Source organism: Cryptotermes secundus, unplaced genomic scaffold (assembly GCF_002891405.2).
Source record: "Cryptotermes secundus unplaced genomic scaffold, Csec_1.0 scaffold465, whole genome shotgun sequence".
NCBI lineage: Eukaryota > Metazoa > Arthropoda > Insecta > Blattodea > Kalotermitidae > Cryptotermes > Cryptotermes secundus.
In genome coordinates this window covers 1,935,014-1,957,188 of record NW_019738964.1, presented here as the reverse complement: position 1 = coordinate 1,957,188, position 22,175 = coordinate 1,935,014, and the positions used below count along the sequence as shown (strand labels likewise).

At 43.2% G+C, this 22,175-nt stretch overlaps 1 protein-coding gene across 4 annotated transcripts in view; it reads left to right on the top strand.

Annotated features, from left to right (window-relative positions):
- LOC111871466 (oxysterol-binding protein-related protein 9) overlaps positions 1-22,175 on the top strand; it is a 103,322-nt gene that overhangs the window by 57,096 nt on the left and 24,051 nt on the right. The window lies entirely within an intron of this gene.

The window sequence follows — 22,175 nt, the reverse complement described above, 5'->3', positions numbered from 1 at the left end:
TCCCATTTGCTTCAGGACATTAAAATGTAAACGGTTGTTTTGTACGAGTACGTATAGGCGATGGGATATATTTTTTTTCCGCTGAGCTGAACATTTAACATGAGGTTTAAAGATACATGTGACCGCCTCTGTGGTTTAGTGGTCAGAGTTCCTGGCTACAGATCGAGAGGTCCTGGGTTCGTTTCCCGGCGCTACCAGATTTTCTGAGAAGTAGTGGGTCTGAAACGGGGTCCACCCAGCCTCGTGATGATAATTGAGGGGCTATTTCAAGGGAATAGCGGCTCCGGTCTAGAAAACCGAGATTAAGGCCGTGGGGAACCGTTGCGCTGATCACGTGACACCCTCTATCCGCTAAAGTTGGCATTAACTTCGCCGACAAGCGGCGGTCGCTCGGTCGGTACAGTTCGCTTGCGGACTACGGGCCACGGAGTTTTTTTATATAGATACCTATTACAAAAGTGTTTCTATAAGGCATTGTGCGAGTATGGTCGGTTGGATTTTGTTAACTGGTTCGCATGTAAGTTGTGTTTCTGGAGCTTGCATTGGAGGGCTGAAGAATGCGTGAAAAACTTTTGTCGTAAAACCTGAAGAGAAGAGACTGCTTGAAGGATCAAGGCATAGGCGGGGCAGTATTGAAATATATCGTCCTCTTTCCTTTGAAGCGACATAGATTGCATAGAAACCGAAAACTGTGAATGTTGTTAAGATGGAATCCTGCTGAAACCTGTTAATATGTGAACGCTGTGTAGCGTGATGGCACTTACTTCGTTTCCCGGCGAAGTGAGCATGTTAAATTCGCTGTCAATATCAAATCGACCGTCTGGTCATGTTGCTCGTATTGTAAAGTAGAACTCGACCGCAAGTCTGTTGCACTAATGTCTCGGCGCGGTGCGTCGCCTCCCCTCATGCCTTCCCGGAGAGACGTCGTCAGTCGGTCACGTGACCTTTGCCGATAATTCTGCCGCCGCCCTACTACGGCAGTGAGCGTCGTGACGCATCCCGCTGAAGTAATGTTGATTCGTTGGAATAAGATTTGAAGTGAAGACAGCTGATTTAATGTGTCTCAGGCAGTCAGGCAGTAGCCATTACGTCACGAAACATATGTCATGCCACGTACAGTTGTGTGGAATTGACAGTCGCATGAGATGATCCGTTGGAATTTGTATCCTGACACTCTGCTTGTGATGTTTCGTGTTTGCTTTAGGTGCAAAGCGTTTGTGAAGTGTGTGATACTTTTGTGACACGGTTCGATTTCCGTTTCATGTTTTTCAATTTTTGTTTACTTGTAGTGGAAAGTGCCTCGTAAATAGGATTGCGAAACCTCACATGACTCTCACTTACGTCCCATTGTCCCGCTGTACCAACACGAGCTATTGCTCCGAGTTTGAGTGGCTCTTATAATTAAGTTTGGAATGTTCGGATATCGTAAAAATGTTGTTCCACTAACTCGGAAATCGTGAGTCTTGCTGGAATGACTGGTTGGGCATAAAATGGTTGTTTCAGCTTTTGTTGGAAGCATTTTGGTTTCGAAAAATATGTAGCTAGTTCTGTCGAGATGCGTACAAAAAAGCGTGTAGGCCGTCGCGTGAAGTTCCCGTTATTATTGTCCGACTTTAATCAAAATTGGAATATTGTGACAGATTTCCACAAAACAGCAGTACTGGAACTGCTGCATTTGGACGGACAGAGAGAAATGCGGCGATACTAATGAGGGTATTTTTCCAGCTTCTCTGTTCGAACTGTAACGAGTACGGCAGTTCGTTCTTGCTTTTTCAGTTATCCCTTTTTATATGCTAGTTATTTCTGCCAGAGAGATATAACAAAAGCCTTCGATGATTCTGGTGAGGAAACGTCTGGAAACTTCCAAATAACTGGAACCAAGACGAAGAAAGGTGCATAGGCCTAATATAAAACTGGTTCATACCGGAGTCTGTTCGTAGAATGTGAATTAGACTGAACTGCACTGGAGTCGTGTGCAATGGTGGCTTTGCCGTCTCCGTGTTTCAAACTCCGGATTCCGTTACCAGAGAGTTTGCTCCCTCGCCCGAAAACTTGTACCGCATTTTAAAGTTAAGAAATCTAATAATCCTGTTCTATGAAGTGAAGGTATGAACTGGGTCTAAGTGTAAGATTTGAGGCTTTCACGGCGGTGACTATGAAGAAAGCAGTCTTCTGGGATTTGGCACCGTGTATATGTGGTGTTAACCCCTGAAGATGGGGGCGATACGTTCTTCTGGGTCTAAGTGCTTCAGGATATAGCCAACATTCAGACGGCCTTCTGAGCCAGTTCTATCTTTTATCAAATGTTCATTCCGAGTTATTTTCTGGGGATAAAGAGGCCAGAACGTAAAGGTGATTGCTCTCCACCTAGTGTGATGTTGGAGTTAAGCCCTCACATCACCTGTACGCCTCGATGGTGTAATGCGTAAGGATAGGAGTAACTGTGTTTGTTTATTTAACAACACTTTGTCAGCTGTGTAAGTTCTATGACATTGGATGGCTTTCTTTTTATGGTTTAGCTTGTAAATGGGATATGTACGCAAGGAAGTTACCATATGCTCCGTTTTGTAGGACGCATGGGGGAGGTGAGAACTGCATTCAAAATTTTAATCAGAAACCCAAAAGGAAAGAGCTTACTTGGAAGGCCTAAGCACAGATGGAAGGGCAATCCGGAAGTCTGTGATAGAAACAAGGTGTGAGAATGTGAACTGAATTCATATGTAGGTTAGGATCCAGTGGTGAGCTGTTGTGAGCACGGCAATTATCTTGCAGGTTCTATGAAATGTTAGGGGTTTCTTGATCAGCTGAGTGATTGTGGAATTCCCAAGGACTCTTCTCCGTGGAGCAATTAGCCCAGCATTTGCCTGAAATACAGGAGTGTCATCAGAAGACAACTCAGTCATGTTTGATTATGTGATGGCTGAGTTTAAATTCACTATAAAGAACTGAAGCCGCCAGACGGTACATTTTTTGTAAGTTTAGCTGTGGATGAAGAACTGCTGTTCTTGGCTCGTTTATTTTTCCGAGCGGCTGATGTTTACTATAAGTAGTGTACACCATTATCCCAGATGTGAAAATACATTTAACCTAAATTAAATTATATGGGCAGATAAATTCATAAATTGCATCAGCTGACCTCTTCCTGTTGTCAGTGTTAATGTGAGGGCTTTTCAGATGACACTCCTCTACATAAGAAGCTTTGAGTGCCGGATGACACCTTGAAGATGTTTTGGCGCCAGAAAGCAAACAACCAATTACCCGCAAGATTCATCCTAATGTTGTCTTCTCGTAGTTTGCCCTATTTCACGTTACATATTGCCGTTTCCAAGAATTTCCTCATCAAAATTGTGTACATATTCCTTGTCTCCCCGATTCTGCGCACATTCCCAGCCCAGCCTAACGCCTTAATTTACCTGTCGCAGCAGTAGTTAGGTGATTGTATATACGTAAATCACGAAGTTTCTGATAATGTAATGCCTTGAACTGACCTCGTACTATATGTTAGGTCCAAGTATTGTATTTTCCTACCCTGTTTCAAGAACGTGTGTGGAACATTTCTAGAGACATTAACACGAGAAATTTTTAGCTGATTTCATTTTACTTGTCCGTAAATTAGAACCTCGCGTGTGCATGGACTTAAGTACGTAATGCTAAACACATTTGTAAATTGAACACGTCACTGTCTCGGTGCTGTTTTTGTGAGCACTCGGAGAACGCATTAATGTGTGTGTAATGACCTTCACTAATGTCCTGTGCTTTGTCAACACGAACATCGGAACACAGGTCTGCTGTTTGCAATATTTTTTGACGTATCTCGATTTTGTGCTTTCTTTGCACCAAATGGATGAAATTAATATTGAGCAGGTCATATCTGCTCGTCCATCCTTCCCTCAGCGTGTTTGACATTCACAATTCCTCAAACGATTTGGATGAAATTTAGCAACTGGTATTTAGTATTGCCTAATTTAAATTTCGCTCAAAATGATTTCAGCAGATCCAGAAGATCGGCTTGTCAGCTTTTCAGTTATGTTTGTTATTTTTATTGCTAGTGGTGTGGGACTAAGTCTCTTGTACTCCGGCCACTTCTGGCCTGTTGTACCAGCCCCAGATGATAGGTGAGGGTGATTGTGGAGCAATTGGTGGAATGAAGATTGGCAGGGGAAACCGAAGTACTCGGAGAAAACCTGCCCCAGCGCCACTTTGTCCACCACAAATCCCACTTGACCAGACCCGGGATCGAACCCTGCCCGCCGCGGCGATACTAACCGCTTGAGTTTCAGTTATGTTAGTATGGGCATGAATCAAAGTGTAAGTGAAGGAGGTAAATTAGAAATGTGTGACAGCAAAGTGCTGAGGAAAAAATCGGGTCTAAGGAAGATGAACTAAGTGAATTGTTATGATTACTTACTTACTTACTTACGGAGCTGATCCTTCCTTGAGGAGAAGCCAAATCTGCAGCTACTCAAGAATTTCCCAGCATTTTATGGAACCCGAAGGTTCATCACCGTGTTCACAAGAGCCCTACACTGGTCCCTATTCTGAGCCATATCAGTCCAACCCATACCATCCCATCCTATCTCTCTAAGATCCATTTTAATATTGTCCACCCACCTACGCCTTGGTCTTCCCAGTGCTCTCTTTCCTTCTGGCTTTCCCACCAATATCCTATATGCATTCCTCTTCGCCCCCATTCGTGCTACATGCCCTGCCCACCTCATCCTCCTTGACTTGATCATTCTCCTCAACACCCTGTTCTCAAACACCCTCAATCTATGTTCCTCCCTTAATGTCAGAGACCAAGTTTCACATCCATACAGAACCACAGGCAAAATTATAGTTCTGCATATTTTAATTTTTATGTTTTTGGGCAACAGACGAGAAGACAAAACGTTCTGGACTGAATGGTAGCAAGCATTACCCGATTTCAGTCTCCTCTTAATTTCCTCCTGAATCAGGTTTTGATTTTTTATGATAGTGAAATTAATGAAACTACAGTGGGCTGGGCGTATGACTGGGATAAGCGAGACAAGGAATGCTTATAATGTTTTTCTGCGGAAACGTCATGGAAAAAAGTTCACTTGGAAGACTGAGGAGACGAGATGGGCCTTATGGAGATAGGTTGTGAGGACCGGAAGTGGGTGAAAGTGCCTGAAATTCGTGTTTAATGCAGGGCTTGATATTGACCGTATCGAATCTACAGATTCCGATACCAGTGTCATATTGGTTACTTCACATCATGCATTAATCATACATCATCATATTTGTGAAAGCCAACCTTTCATACAGAAAATGACAAATTGCAAAATATAGATCCCTTTACGGTCTCTTAAGTTTTATTGCATCTTTAAAGGAAATAGGATACCTTTTTTTTTATTGTTTCGCGAAGTACCTCATTCGTTGATGAGGTTTATCAACAGTAGGACCTTAACTATATGTGTGATGTATGTATTGTCGCGTGTAGGGGGTACGCGTGGCGAAATGACGGGTTCTGGTTCGGATGATTGGATTTATTAGCAGCTTGGTTACACACTCCCTTGGTAATGGATCTCAACACAGAAACTAGCGCTTCAAATCACTCCATGCGTTATACATAATTCAAGTATTCCCACGACGAACTTCCCTTGGGTGTAACTGTCACTTAAACACTCAGACACACTCAAATACTTCCCAGTAGTCCCAAATACTGACATCTGTTCAAGTCAATGTCACATTGCGACTGACGGTCAGTCAGTCAGTCAGTAAGTCTTGGTGTCGAGGCCCACCTGGGGCTCATGACCAGATATTTATTACTGTTTGACAGTTCCGGTCTTGTTTTTGTGGGGCGCCCTCCCTGATGTGAGGACGGGTCTGACTTTTGTATATGCTGCTGGTCCTTGCCATCGCAGTTTTTCTTGGGTCCGATTCCCTTGGGACTTGTGACCATATTTTACTGTCTCAGATTTGAGACTTCCCTTTTCTTCGCCTCCTACGACTCGCAGGGTCACGGTGGAGGTATTCGACCCCGCCTCCACACGGGTCACTCATCTCTCTGAAATCTGTTCAAAGTCAAAGTCACATTGCGACTGACGGTCAGTCAGTCTGTCTTTTGGTGTCGAGCCCCGACTGGGGCTCATGACCAGATTGTTTTTCTTTATATGAAAGTTACTGTCCTGTTTATTTGGGGCGCCCTCTCTGACGAGAGGTCGGGTCTGTCATTGTCAGTCATAGTCTGTGTTAGTAAGTCCATTGTCAGTATTTACATATGTTTACAAATTTAATCTTAATTCCTATTTCTTTGTACAATATATACAAGGCCTCTGTCAATCCAGGCTCAGTACAGCAGATTTTGCACTAATTCTAGTAGTATTCGCTACCACAGTAGTCTAGTCACTTGAACGGTCGTATGCCTGACCGCCGCCAAGTTTAAGCCTCTTATACTTGAAATCTGTTCTGTATCTAACTGTCGATATATAGCTTCCGCACCGACAACGTAGAAAACAGCCTATATTATTGGAACGTGTTTACCGAGCGATCGTATAGCAACGGTCATAGCGCCGACCGCATAGAAAACGCCGCACTGCCATTGTTGCCTTGCATATATTCGGTCGCGAGGTCATGAGCCCCAGCTGGGGCTCGACACCAAGACAGACAGACTGACTGACCGTCAGTGGTAACGTGACTCTGACTCTGACTGACTAACGGTCAAGAGAGCCGAACTGGGAGAACCTTCATCGTTAGACAACCCCTGTGTGGAGGCGGGGTAGAATACCTCCACCGTGACCCTGCGAGTCGTAGGAGGCGACGAAAAGGGAAGTTGCACATCTGAGACAGCAAAATAAGGTCACTAGTCTCAAGGGACTTGGACCTGAGAAAGACTGCGCTGCCAAAGGCTAGCAGCATGTACAAAAGACAGACCCGTCCACTCGTCAGAGAGGACGCCCCAGAAAAGCAAGACCGTAAGTGTGAAACAGTAATATAAATATCTGGTCATGAGCCCCAGATAGGGCTCGACACCAAGACTTACTGACTGACTGACCGTCAGTCGCAATGTGACTTGAACTTGAACTTGAACTTAACGGTCAATTACCTGGCAGCGCTGTGTTCAGCCACGTTACAGTATATTCCTACTGCTGATTAGACATGTCAGAAACTAAATTCTATGTTTAGTTAATGAACACCGACATTATTGAAGGCTGAAGTTTCGTATATAACGCATTTAAAAAAAATTACAATTTTTAAACTCAGTTTGAACTTAACTGGGTGCTCCTCGCCACAGCACGACTTGTTTACTGGTGATAGCTTATTGACAATCGTGCCCCCTCTTCCCCTTTTGAATTACAGCATGCGACCCCAGATGTGTGTATATTTAAATCGGAATTTATGCATTGCTTTCGTTTATGCACGTGTATTAATACACGACAAGTACAATTTTGTGAATTTGTTCTCATAAGCTGTTGAACGCATCGAGTAACGCTTGTTTGAATATAAAGAATACATCGTACATCTGGCAAGGCAATTTTGTTTTCTTCTCGAATTCGCTGATGTCGATTCTAGGGGAACATAATTTAGGCTTCAACGCTGGGATTGCAGGTTCGAATCCCGCTTTGATATGGTTGTTTGTACACATTATTATTATAGAGTATACAAAAGCCTTGCGATGGATGTATTCGTATCTAAGAACTCTTGCCTCTTGTCTGTACAAGATTTAGAACATCTTCACGATTAGGGGAGATTACGTCTGTGGTCAGTCCACTGTCAAGACAGATGTGCATATATACTTAGCTCCGCCCTGGATAGCGTTTGATTATGGCAGTGGTGCCCCCGCTTGGTTCCATAAACTCATCCCTAGTTCACTCTGCCCCATAGAAAGCATTCCTCAGAAAGCAGTACGGACAACCCACGAAGGAAGATAATAATGGCACTTATCTTGGTTACGTGGCTAATAATGGTGGCACCAGTTGTCACGTGTAAGGGAGTACGCGTAACAGATACTGCGAGTTCTGGATTACATTGATTGGATCTATTAGTAGTCTTTATTACAATTTCACTTGATTACAACACTTTACACATTTGACTCCTTCTGGATAACAAATCTCACTGTTGTCTGGCTCTTGCACTGGTCTCTAGTCTTCTCTTCTTTGTCCTTCTGTATTCTTCTGTCGTATTCTATCTTCTTTTGGTCAGTTCTCTCCCCGAGGTAGGTTCTGGTGGAGCCTTATATAGATCACCTCCTTGAAGGGTTCTCTTTTGGCGTCTCCGATGTAACTACCCAGTTGTGTATCCGTTGCCAAGGAGACATCTTCAGTAGTTCCTCTGTTGTCGTGTTTGTTGAGCCCTTCGTTACAAAGTAACCGAAGTTTATTGTTCCCCGCGTTACTCGGGTTTTCTGGTTCAGCATCTTAATGCTTTGAACAGTCCGTCACAATAATAAAATACACCACAATTAGTAACTGCTGCACTGTTAGTAAATTCTTAATGAAATGGACGGGCTTCATGAAGTGATATTAGTTGACCATTGTCTGGTCCAAAGTCACTTCACTCGTAAATCAGCGAACGACGCGCTCAGAGGGGCCCACTTCCAGCGCTTCGGAAACAGGATCTGTTTCCGTCCTCAGGTGAGGGGTGGAAGACACCTACTCAGTTGGGCCCCTTCAGAATGAGCTAATCTCAATCACTGGACAGTCCCTGTCAGATGTACACAGCTGTTTAATCACCTGAGAGCAGGCTAATTAATTGAGATTAGCTCTTTCTAAAAGGGCCCAACTTAGTAGGTGTCTTGCTTCCCTCACCTCAGGACGGAAAGAGATCCTGTTTCCGAAAAGTCATGTTTCCTATTTTTCTAGAATTCCGGACGATGGAAGAAGTCCAAAAAAGTCAGTAATTCTGTGTGATATACACCATCGTCAAAACCCTTTAGAATCTATTGATCCTAAAGTGGTGATCAACTATGATGCCCACTCAAGACATTGCCACGCCCATATCTCAGCAGGCATTGGTTTCTGGACATATGTTGCTGGTAATGTTTTGCTCATTTGAGGGAGTACTGTACCTTTTTGAAGCCTATAACACTCGTATAACACACTCAGCTTCATTTATACGTCGTTTGCAGATTCAATACAGTATCGTTTTTCATGGTTGTTGCACAGAACGTTTACATGGTGTGTTTAACACCCACTGTTTTAGCGTCTCTATATAAATTCTGTGTACTTGTGTTTATGGGTACAATGACCAGTACGAAAGGTGACTAAATTTTTGCGCGTCCTTGTTTGTGTGCCACGGTTGGGTTCATTTTGATAAAAAAAAGTTGTCCTCCATTTACGTCACTGAAATGAAGGTAGGAAACTTAGTATCTTCATCGCTTTACGATTAAAATTGTCGTCACTCTAGATCTCTTTTCAGTCGTTAGTGTCGGCGGACTTACATATAAATATCTGTAATAAAGTCATTAGCATTCCATTTATGGGTTGCTGCATTGCGGTTTAAACCCACATTAAGAATGTACACTAAAAATATTGCTGAAAGCTTTAAATACGTAGACCCACACACTTTATTTGGTCCTTGGTCATCTCCATGTTATGACGTGTGCAGTGACACGGATAAAGACGAGAGGAAAGTGTGTACACGGCATGTTCTAACGGCGCTTTTAGGTAAGCTTTTAACAAACGAGATATATATTTGCACTGAAAGCAGCGAAAATGAGGTTTCTACAACCTTGAGTGGATATTACGACACTGCAGCACCAGAAGATTTGTATACAGCACATTTACAGAATGAAGACATTTGTAATACCAAAGTTAGAGAGACCGACTACACCTATATGATTTATGAACAGGCTGTTATGCGTAATCCTACGTATTTGATGGTGGTGGTGGTGCTGATGATGATGATGATGATGAACATAAACAATGCAGGATATAGAAAGCACATCTTCTCGTCAGAAGGGCTATTACATAGGCACTATTACCGCAAGAGTTCAGTTGGAAAAAAAAATCTCTGGTCGTGGGCCTCAAGGGGTTGACGCCAAGACGAACTGATTGGCGGTAAACCGCCAGTCGTAAAGTAATTTTGACTTTGACTTTTGAGTTAGTTTATAGGATACATAAGATAGGCATGATCTGCTCTGCAAAGGCAGTACTGACAGAGAACTTGTGTGCAGTGCAAAAGGAAACATTTGCACAAATATGCTCTATGTGCGAAATATACACTTGACGAAAGGTTAAGCGTATTCATAAGAGACAAACCCATCTTCTCATCAGAGAGGATGTTACATAACGACTATTACCGCAAGAGTTCAGTTGAAAAAAATGCTGGTCGTGAGTCTCAAGGGGCTTGTCGCCAAGACGAACTGATTGACGGTAAACCGCAAGTTGTAAAGTATGATTCTGACTCTGAGGTAATTTAGTTAGTGACTGCAGTGCAGTTGAGTACAGTTGAGTACAGTGAAGTGAAGTGAGCTGATTGGTGAACAGTAAGTTAGTTAGAGGACTGCTGCAGGTCAGCCATCGTGAGCTGTTGCTGTTAGAAGTTGGTAGCTGAGGCATGGGGATAGTTCGGGAACCAAGAATAAGGGGAGTGTCCGCCGTTGGAAGCCGTTACCACACAACGGCTAGTGGATACTAACAGACTGAGAGCGCTACTCTGTGTGTGGCAGTGATTTTGTAAAGTGTAGTCACGAGTTGTGTGTTAAAAAAGTCAATGAATCCAATTACCAATCCAAACCGCCTGCAGTGAGGCTCATATACATGACAGTATTGTAACATGTAGTACCTTTGCTACGCAACGATCGCGAGAAAGAACATGTGTTGCTTTGTAACGGCCGGTGAACAAATCAATATCCCAGCTGTTGCTAGGCAACCGCCCATAACAATGATGGAGGGATTGTTTGAGGTGGAGTTTTCTGTTGGGTCTGGCCCGAGGCTGTATAGCAAGAACCACAGGTCGGCGGAGTGCAGTTCATTTGAGTGAAATGAAGTGAAATAGTTGATGAGTCAGATAAGTTGTCAGTTGAAAGTCAGCCTGTGAACGGAAAACTATGAGACTGGAGTAAAATGGTCGACAGCCTGAAACCCAGCTAATTGAGGGTTGGCAGTTCAGTGGAGTTCTGTATGGGAGGCTGTGAACAAAGGAGTTAGTTCAAGAGTGCGACTGGAAGAAGACCCTGTGTGTGATATTTGGAGTGTGTAATTCACTGAAACTCTTATAGTTCCTGTGTTAAATCCGTTACCAGGAAACGGCTGGTGGAGACTGTAATAATAGACCGAGGACACTTTTATGTGTGTAGTGATCTGTAAAGTGTAGTTCCGAGTGGTATATACAGGTGGTTAATAAATCCAATATGCAGTCCATAGTCACACATAAATACGTGACACTGAAATGCCCTTCTGGGTTATGATAGGCCAGAAACATGAACATGGAAGCACGTTTTTCTGAAACGTGGTTACCCGCTTACCAAATCCAACAATGTCGTAACTCAGGAAGTCAAAATACGAATTATCACTGTCGTCTGAACTTCAAATCTGGTTTACAACCCGAAACTTTTAATATCGCATAACCATGCATTATGCCTTAGGCGAGTACAGTCATAGGACAGTGGAGTTTAATGGAGCTGAGCTGTATATTATGAGATTAGCAGCGACAAATCGTTGCAGGGACGCAAGGTTCCGAGATGTAAATGTACAATAAATTAAATTCAACCTAATCTCCTCTACAATGTAGGACCTAACCAAATCCAATCTAATACAATTTAACCTAATCCAACTGAGACTATAATTAAATCATATCATCGACGCTGGCGTCGAGGGTAATTTTCAGTTGTGTATGATGCCTGTTCATCCATTATGTCCTGAAACGTATTGTAACGTTGATGGCCAGAGCGTTGCTAAGTAACGGCTCGGTAAACAAACCTCAACAAAAGAGACTATTTTCTATGGAGTTCGCGCTGCGAACGTTGCTATGCAGTGGTTCGGTAAACACGTTTCAACAATGGAAGACGGTGTTTTCCGTGAGGTCGGCGCAAAGGAATTTATCTTAAACGGCGCTACGGTTCAGTTCTCCCCCGTGTGGAGGCGGGGTCGAATACCTCCACCGTGACCCTGCGGGTCGTAGGAAGCGACGAAAAGGGAAGTCTCGTATCTGAGACAGTAAAATATGGTCGCGAGTCCCAAGGGACTCCGACCCGAGAAAGACCGCTCTGGCAAGGGCGAGCAGCATATGCACAAGACAGACCCGTCCTCTCGTAAGAGAGGGCGCCCCACAAAAATAAAACCGTAACTGTCAAAGGGTAATAATTAACGGGGCTCGACACCAAGACTTACTGACTGACTGACCGTCAGTCGCAATATGACTTCGACTTTGACTTTGGTTCAGTTCTGAGTTATGGGTAGGAGACGGCCACAGAAAGTTCGTCGACCTCCGAAGATTTGAAGTGCGATTTGAAGACTTTGTGTGCTGCAGTTCAGTGATATTGGGAGTGTGTGATTTAGTTTCTCTGTTATGCATCCGTGAAGACCAGTGGAGGTGTACTGAAGAGATTAAGTGTGGAGTGATCGCAAATTGTGTAAATCAGTAAGAGTGTAATAATTATTTGTAATTACGACCTGTAGGTTGTTGATAAATCCAATTACCAATCCAAACCTGTGTGTTAGTAACCGATACACGTGACAGTACTGTCACGTATTTCAGTGACTAAAGACGGGTTTCGGATTGGCAAATCGATTTATTGGATATTCACTATTCGTAACTCTCAAGATTACTGTAACTACAACACGTCATAACTACGAACGATTATACACTCTAAATATTACTGTAACTATAACACACAAAGTCTTCAGCGTCTGCTTGTCCGGTAACACAATGAATCTTGAGTATGTAGTCTCTCGAATTACTTGCTTGTCTGAGTCTGAGTCTTATGTTACGACCGACGGTCAGTCGGGCAGTCTGGCTTGGAATAAAGCACCCATCTGGGGCTTACCACAAGATTTTTGTTACTGTCAGAGTTGCGTATTTGTTGATATGGCTCGCTCTCTATGACGAGGACGGGTCTGTTGCTTACAATTGTCGCTGGCCTCGCCAGTGCAGTCATTTTCGGGTCCAAGGCCCTTGGGGCTTGTGACCATATTTTACTGTCTCAGATTCGAGACATCCCTTTTCATCGCCTTCTACGACTCGCAGGGTCACGGTGGAGGCATTGGAACCCGCCTCCACAAGGGATACTTGCTTGTCTGGCAAACTCCTCATATTTTATTACGTTCGGCCGACCGTGTACAGAGCACCTCATTCCAGCGTTCAGTTTCTCATTTCCATTGTAACTGTTTGTTTATGTATGCGTTGTCTCTGATACGTGCATGAATTGTCGCCTAGCAAAATGGGTACGTCCGTGTCTGGCTTCACTGTTGCGGCTTTTAGGCGTCATGTCAGTATTTTAGAAGTAATTCCATACCAAAGTGTGTGCATCGGCAAAGGTGTCCTTGGCTTGATGTTCTAGTGCACGTATGTGCTGTGTGCCACCTGTTACCAAAATGTGAGCTGTGTTGATTTGCTTACTTGACACAGGTGTACCTAAGGAATCGGTTAGTGTACCGTAGGTTAAGCTACACGATTTTAATATGGAATATTGAGTACATAAACTGAATTTACCATAGGCAGATGACAACTTGCCATTTTTTGTCGCCATTATCTTCTTAGCGTGTTACATGATTAGCATCAGAACCAACACTGACGCGGGCGTCTATTTGTAGGTGTAGGCGTCGAGTTTGAATTCTATTCTGAATCTCATTCGACAAATCAGTCCTCGATTGTAAAGCTTCATTGACGATTAAGCTGCCGTTGGCCTGCCGATCTCGTGTTTCGGTTCTTCCTGCTCCAGCGTTTCTTAATGTATGTGGTGTTTGGTTCAACCTGCAAGACCTTCGCTTCATTCCAAAGTACTTTATGGCCTTCTTCGTGCGAGTGTTGGGCTCCTTTTGATTTTTCAAGCAGACCTCGAATCAGGTTATATTTTTGCTCCTTAATGCATACTTCTAAAGGTCTGCTTGTTTCGGCTATGTAACATCTGCCACAGTCACTTGAGATTGTACACATACTGCTTCATCTGCTGGGCATCTCTAACTGATCCGTTGGTTACCAGTGTCCCACGGAGTGTATGTTTAGTTCTGAAAATTGTCGTGACATTGAAACAGTTTCCAATGCATCTGAATTTCTCGGAGGTATCCTTAACATATAGGTTAAAGGCCGTGCCCTGTTATATTGTATCTGAAGGAGGACTTTTGCTTCTGAATGGCTTCATTACGGAGTCGGCGAATAGTTTTGGGTATTCATTAAGCATTAGATCATATCTTATGATCTTAATTTTCTTGTTGAAATCATCAGGAATCCAACATATGACCATAATTCTGCTGATCAAACGTGATATGGGTGGTTTGACTTGTATGTAGATAACGACCTGTATCGGTAGGTTTCCTGTACACTTTCATGGCCAATTTAGGATCCCTGTTCATGACCAAGACGTCCAAGAACGGAAGAATATCCTTAGCTTCAACTTCCACCGTGAATTTGACTGTAGGTCTAAGGCTGTGGCAAAGAAATTCCTGCAATGTTGCTTGTCCATGTGGGCAAACAAAGAAAGTTTCATCGACATATCTGAGCTATGTAGCCTCACCGAATAGTTTGAAGTGTTTTATGTAAAGTAAGGTAAAAAGGTAAAGCTATTCCTGTAATAGGCCGTGAAGGTCCATAAAGTTGTGAGACGTCGAGGCTCCCCCATTTTCTGGACAGTTGGCTCACAGATGGCGGTGATGTGAGCCTTACGTCCCGGCCGCCCTTTATCCTCAGGAATATTCCTGGTACTCATTTCTGTTAGAGGCTGAGTCAACCTCAGGGCCATAGCGCGGCTGGAAGTATTAGGTAAACTGAAAAAATCCACCTCATCGGGATTCGATCCCGCGACCTTCCGGCTTGTAGCATAGTGCCTCAACCAACTACGCTACCCCGTGCCCCGTTTTATGTAAAAGTAGGAATCAGAAATAGTTCCCGCGCGGATTTTGATTCCATTTCATATTAGTCTGGGGGGGAAGAAGGTTCTGCATTGAACGTTGTTGAGTGAGTCTGATTCTCGTTGCTTCGGTGCAGTATAATTCTTGTTTCACATCAAAGCTCTAACTGAACTTCACCATTCACTGAAGTGCACAATCTTATCTGAAAGGTTCTTTTAGCAGTGATTATTTAGCATGTAAGGAAAATTAATTTCTGACTGGGTAACTGGTTTTTCTTTCTAACAGTGGGTTTTATCTGCAGTGATAGATTCTCCCGTGCGGTAAATGAATATCATGCGCTCTCTCTCTGTCTTGTTTATTATACACATATGTTTTTGTTGGTTAGTTGAGATTTAGAGTGGCAATAGTTTTCTTTCCTCTTAGGAGGAGAGTTTTTTTTAAGGAAACGCATATAATGGCTCAACTTCGATGTGAAGTCGTAGTTACATTAGAATCACTAGATCACTTGGCTCTTGGAAAAGAGAGGAAGGACTTGGAAGAGGAAAATTAGTGAAAGGAAAAGTGGAGCGTTAAATTTGGTTTCGTTGAATGATATGCTGTAGTTTTGCAACCTCTAGAGACTAAAGGGGAACTTGTATTTCTGATTCTTTACCAGTTTGGATGGCATTGTTGTTTGAGAGCCCTTTGATATGCTCTATGTAACCCCATCTCATGAAGGAACTTCAGAATTTCTTTTGCTTTCGGCAATACAGAAACATTGCCTTGAAAAGAGACCTATACCCGTGGCAGTTTCCCATCATAAATCTGTTAATTTAAAGAAGTTTGTCATTTTATCGATTCATACTAAAGCCGGGATAATGCAGTTGGTATAGCAACTGGCTACGGGCTGGACGACTAAGGGGTCGGAGTTCGAGTCCCGATAGGGTCAATAATTTTCTCTCCTCGTCGTCCAGACCGGTTCTGGGCCCCACCAAGCTTCCTATCCATGGGTACCGGGGGCTCTTTCCCCGGGAGTAAAACAACCGGGGCGTGAAGGTAACCACTCACCTCCAACTAGTGTGAGATCGAGAAAGCATGGATCTATACATTCATTCCTCCATTCGCCTTAATGGCATAGTGCTTAATTAGTTAAGCGCAGGGACAACTTTACCCCATTTATCCATTCATGCTAATGACAGTGATAGAACTTCAAAAGTTTGGTTTAGTTGATGACAAACTTGGCACCATAATGGCACCAGTGAAGTTAAGAAGTGAATTATGTTTAGTGCTGACTACAAGAAGAGGATGTGTATTATGGTCAGTCATGTCTGATGCGAAGTGAACCCATAAACAGTTGACCCAGCCATGCTTCGAGTTCTATCAGCACGGTGGCCTTTCAGAAGGAGCAGTACCAGGTGAGAAAGTCATGTGATTCCTGAAGTATTCAAGAAAATATTACGAAATGTACCGTACATACACAGTGTTCCAGGTTCTGTTAGGACTGTGTTCATTAAAAATACAAGACATGAATTATTTTAAAAATTTAACACTTTTTATTGAAAATAGTCTCCTTCTGAATCAATACATAGCTGGAATTGATTGAAAAGTTTTCGAAAGCGGTCACTGTATTGTAGAATTATTGGACTCCAAATTATTGGAGTCTTTAAATTAGTAACTACAGTGCCACTCCATGTCTTCCCAGTTATTGTCTTCACGTACTCGTTGCTTGGTAGCGGCATCTAACACTTGGGACTCCATACACCGTTTCCATGCTCATGGTGAACTGATGTCCACTCCCGACAGACTGTCCAGAGCAGAGCACAGTTATTCTTGGTTTCAGGCTTCGTCGGTGCCCATGACCATATTTTTGTTCTACTACTACTACTGGCGACCTGATCGTTTCAGTTTTGGGTAAAGTACTGTTGGTCTTCGCAAACACATTGATGGTTCCGGGCCCCGCGGGACCTATGACTCCCGACTCTTGACTCCTACCTTTTCGGTTTCGGGTAAATTGCTACTGCCCTTCGCCCTCACAGTCATTCATGGTTTGGGGATCCACGTGGAATTTCCTCATATTAGGTTCAACGTACCCTGGGAGGCTTTCCGCACCTGAAGAGATTACGGGGCATCGCTCGCTGTTTGCTTTGTGGTCACGGTTACAATTTAGGCATTTTTAAATACAAGACCCTTCATGTTTTGTTCCTCATGAGAAGCATTCTTGTTCGTACAAAATTTACTTATGTGACTAAAGTTCCCACATTTGTAACATTGTCGTATTGCTGCAACACAAGTGGAAACTTCAATATTCATATTGCAAAAATATGCATGAGGGGGCAAATCCTTGCTTCTAAACGTCAAACATACTGCCCTTGACTCTTTCCATACTCACCTTTCTTCCTTGGTTTCTTCGTTTGTCTCTTTGACTCTCATCTTAAGTCTGACTGCGTCAGTTGCCAGGAAAGGTATGGGGTGTTTGTTCTGATTACCTGAGGCGAGCTGTCACGTCAGATTTTCCAACTCCACATTCTCGGGTACATGTTTAATGGCTCCCTTTTTAATAACCATACATCTCGGTACGTATGCAATCAGCCCTTCGTTTTGGATTGTAGGGCTGTCCAAANCTTCATTTGGTAGATAGGGCTGTTCAAAACTTGTATTTCCTTTCATTCTCTCTGATAAGGGCACTCCCCAAATATACCCAGTATATTGTATAATGTATTGGAAACTCATCTTGCAGTTAGCCATGATACTGAAGACATCAGATTGGCCCATCTTTTTGTTCCCCTTCCATTGATGGTGCATCAGGCCTCTTGACTTCTAGGTGGATGTTCAATGGCACTTTTTCGTAGCTTTTAAAATTCAGATCATTATATTTTCCTTTTTTGCTACTCTTGAAATATTCTTCAAGGTCTTCCCTTCCATTCTGGCTGGTCTGATCATACTGGTCGCCGAACTGCTGTAGCTTCAGACCTGTAGCATTAACCCTTATTCTGTGGGCCGCGCCATAGCTCAAGCGGTTAGTCGCTGGCTTCCCGATCCCGGGTCTGGTCAGGTGGGATTTGTGGTGGACAAAATGGCGCTGGGGCAGATTTTCTCCGAGTACTTCGGTTTCTCCTGTCGATCTTCATTCCACCAATTGTTCCACAATCACCCTCACCTATCATCTGGGGCTGGTACACTAGGCCAGAAGTGGCCGCAGTACATGGGACTTAGTCCCACCCCACTAGCATTGAAAAACCCTTATTCTGTTCTTTTCTTGGCTTGGTTATGATTTTGTGACTTATTTATATTTTGGTTTTTATTACTACTCTTTGTTTTTTTCGGTTTCTTACAGTGCCAAATTGTGCCATCAGTTATTCTTCTGACAACAATTCACGTCCTGTTTCTCCCGCAACCCTCTTCTTTGGTTTGTTAACCTTATTCTTTGCCTTTACGTAATCCATATCTTCCATCACCACTTCTTCCCCAGTTATGTCATCGATTTCTCATTCTTCCGTTGTATTTACCCCAATTTCTTGGCCACTTGTCCTTTCAGTGAGTCCACGCTTCGAAATACGGTATACGAAATATGGTATTTTTACCCGAAACCTGCACTTTAATTATTTTTCACTTTTATATACTAAAATTAAAAAATTTCAGCAAAAACAAAACTAATTATTATATTCAAACACCATAATAAGTCTTCTCAGTTTTTTTCCATTATTCGATGCTTATTAACTGCTTTGAACAATGGCTGTTCTTCTACGAAGTTTTCGCTTAAAGTTTCCTGGCAACGAATCTTAACACTGAAGTTTCTCGAGCTTCTGGACACGCGTCTTCACTTACGGCGACTTGTAGCCTAATCCGATGGGCACCCTCTCATGCCACTCGAAGGCCGCGCCCCCTGGAGCCGATAGGCAGTAAAATATGGTCACGTGTGTCTTGGGACTCGCAACCAAGAATTGCTGTCCTGGCGCAACCAGCAGCAATTTAGCAGTGAGTCAGTTGCCGGGAGGACATGTTTACTGACCCGGGACCAAGAATTACTCTACTTGCGAGGGCCAGCAGCAATTTAGCAGTTAACTGAGTTGCCGCAGAAACATGTTTACTGACCCCTTGCTTAGTAATGACCGTCATGGCTCCACTGTTCGGGATTTTACGCCTCTTACCACAGTATGTTCGAAACATTTTTCACCGATAATCATTTAGCGAGATACACGCTAATTACTCTTGAGATGTATGCACGAACACAAATATAAGTCTCTGTGTAAACTGGCCATTATTTGTTCCTTTTTTAACCCAAATTTGAATCTATAAACAAATGTTAGTGAAATGTACCAGTGTCTTATTTCATGAAAATACGTTTACCATTTCTTGAGGTGTTACGTATGGACACAAACTTCTAGATGGAAAGACATGGCAAAGCTAATAAGGTAAAACTGCCCCTGTAACAGTCCATGAAGGCCCATAGAGTTGTGAGAGGTCGAGGCTCCCACATTTTCTAGACAGTCGGCTCACAGATGGTGGTAAGGTTGTTAGCCTTACTCACTGGCCGCTGTTTACCCTTTACCAGGAAGATTCCCGGTACTCATTTCTGTTAAATGCTAAGTCGAACCCATGGCCATAGTGCAGCTAGAAGGATTAGGTCAATTAAAAAATCCAATGACATCATGACTCTAACCCGCAACCTTCCAGCTTGTAGCATAGTGCCTCAACCAACTACTATACCAAATGCATGTAGCAGAAATTTGTATTAGGGGACATGTATGTGCAGAGTTTTGGATGATGGTATATTAATACAAATATTGTCCTTTTGGACATTACCCACTGTTCTGTTTTTATTTAAAAGAAACGTTTTGGAGACTGGACTCTGACTCCAACCTCTGGTACAGCCTAGTCAGTTGTGCCCAATCGATAGAGGCAGTCCCTGTTTCTGGACAGCAGAACCAACATGAGGCAGGATATATAAACCAAACACAACGTAAACCATCAGTGGGAGTTAAAATAAACATTAGAAGACTCTGCTGTAATGGGGTCTTGTACCTATGGCCGTGCATAAAATCAGAACTTAACCCAACATGCATATGAAGAAGGCAGCAAAATATGTTGCAAAGAAGAGAAAGCCTAGCAGAATGAACCGCACAACACCTACAAGGAATCGGCCCACGTCTCTGGTAGCTCTGCTCTAGGCAGAATTTACTAGTTCAGTCACATCATGAACACTGTAAAAGCTGTCTCATATTGTAGCATGCTGTTGTTCTGTTGCTAGGCAGCACAGAAGTAAGGCTAAGGTTTGAGGTTCTCACTGTTGTCAGTATTTAGATTACTTTCTTTTGGGCTGTTGTACCATATAATTTGGTAGATAGGTACCAACATTTCAGAGGAACCACCTGCCTCCATCCTGTACCCCGTTCCTCCAAAATATTGGTATTGACATACCAAACTACGCCTCAATGTTGTAACCCAGAAGACGACAGTATGAATACAAAGCTTTTGTAAGGTTGAATGAGACATACGAAGGGGGACCCAAAAATAACCGGAAACGACCTGTTGCACGCGTATGCTTTGTAGTTACGAGTTGTGCTGCTAGGTGGTGTTAGCTGGCGGTCTCCCGCGACTGTTAGTGAGCTGGCGTCAGTCTGAGTTAAGTGGTTTGTCTGTGGTGCTCTGTTGTGTGCGTTCCTGTTTCAACCCTTTGGCGATTAGTGAGATGGCCGACCAGAAGGAACAAAGAGTGTGCGTGAAATTTTGCTTTCTGTTAGGGAAAACGCACTTCACTCTTCAAGTCGCGGAAAACATTCACGTGGTTTTCTCTTTGGTCATCTCCGAGCAAGCGAGGAACAAATTTTGCAGACACCCGTCTCATGTGCAAACCTTCGGTTAAAATTCGCTGGACCGTGCTCCATGAGATGTTCGTTTCCTCAGAAAGTTGGTCAATGGTCTTTCGACGATCTTCATCAATTGCACGTTTGATTTTGGCAATGTTTTCGTCATTTCTTCCTGTCGAACGACGCCCGGGGCATGGCATGTCTTCTGTTGACATGTTGCCAGATTTGAAACGGGAAAACCACTCGTAGACCTGTGATTTCCCCAAAGCATCATCATTAAAGGCTTGCCGAAGCATCCCAACAGTCTCGGCTGCAGTTTTCCCTAACAGAAAGCAAAATTTCACGCACACTCTTTGTTCCTTCTGGTCGGCCATCTCACTAATCGCCAAAGGGTTGAAACAGGAACGCACACAACAGAGCACCACAGACAAACCACTTAACTCAGACTGACGCCAGCTCACTAACAGTCGCGGGAGACCCCCAGCTAACACCACCTAGCAGCACAACTCGTAACTACAAAGCATGCATGCGCAACAGGTCGTTTCCGGTTATTTTTGGGTCCCCCCTCGTATATGGGGAACGGGGAATGAGTAGGCTGCTAACACACATGACTTCTTTTAAGGTACTATACTGGAATACACTGGGATGAACTATGGATAATCACAAACCATTAGTCTAGATAGTGAACACCATGGGTAAGATTCAAAGCAAGTACCTCCTAAATGCGAGTTACAACCATTAACACTCTGTCTACCTGTTCTGTCAGAAATGAGAAGCAATATTGAAATCAAATAATGTTTGGATTTATTATCATTTATTACCATATTTTTAGTGTAGTTTGCATACATCAGAATCGGTAATGAGTGGAAACGAAATTCACTCTTTGTATGCTAGAAGGAAATTTTTTTTTTTAATTTAGTTATTTAACTACACTGTCGGTATCAAGACTGTATTGTATAGTCCTGATGATAGGATGATCAATGAAAATGGAGCAGCTGGTAAATTGACAATTAGAAAAAATGGTTAGTTTTATACCAATGATATATGTAGTAATAAAGTAAAGTAAGTAAAGCTATCCCTGTAACAGGCCGTGGAGGCCCATAGGGTTGTGAGATGTTGAGGTTCCCACATTTTCTAGACAACTGGCTCATAGATGGTGGCAAGGTTGTCAGCCCTACGTGCCGGCCGCCCTTTAACCCCAAGAATATTCCAGTTACTCATTTCTTGTTAGAGGCTGAGTTGACCCCAGGGCCATAGTGTGGCTGGAGGGATTAGGTAAATTGAAAAAATTCAATGATCTCATCGGGACTTTCTGGTGCAGTGCCATGCCTAGTCATTGTTAGTTTATATGCTGAAAGAATTAAGGAACATGTGTCTCCAGAACAACATATCTTATGAAGAACTGGGTGACATAACAGGA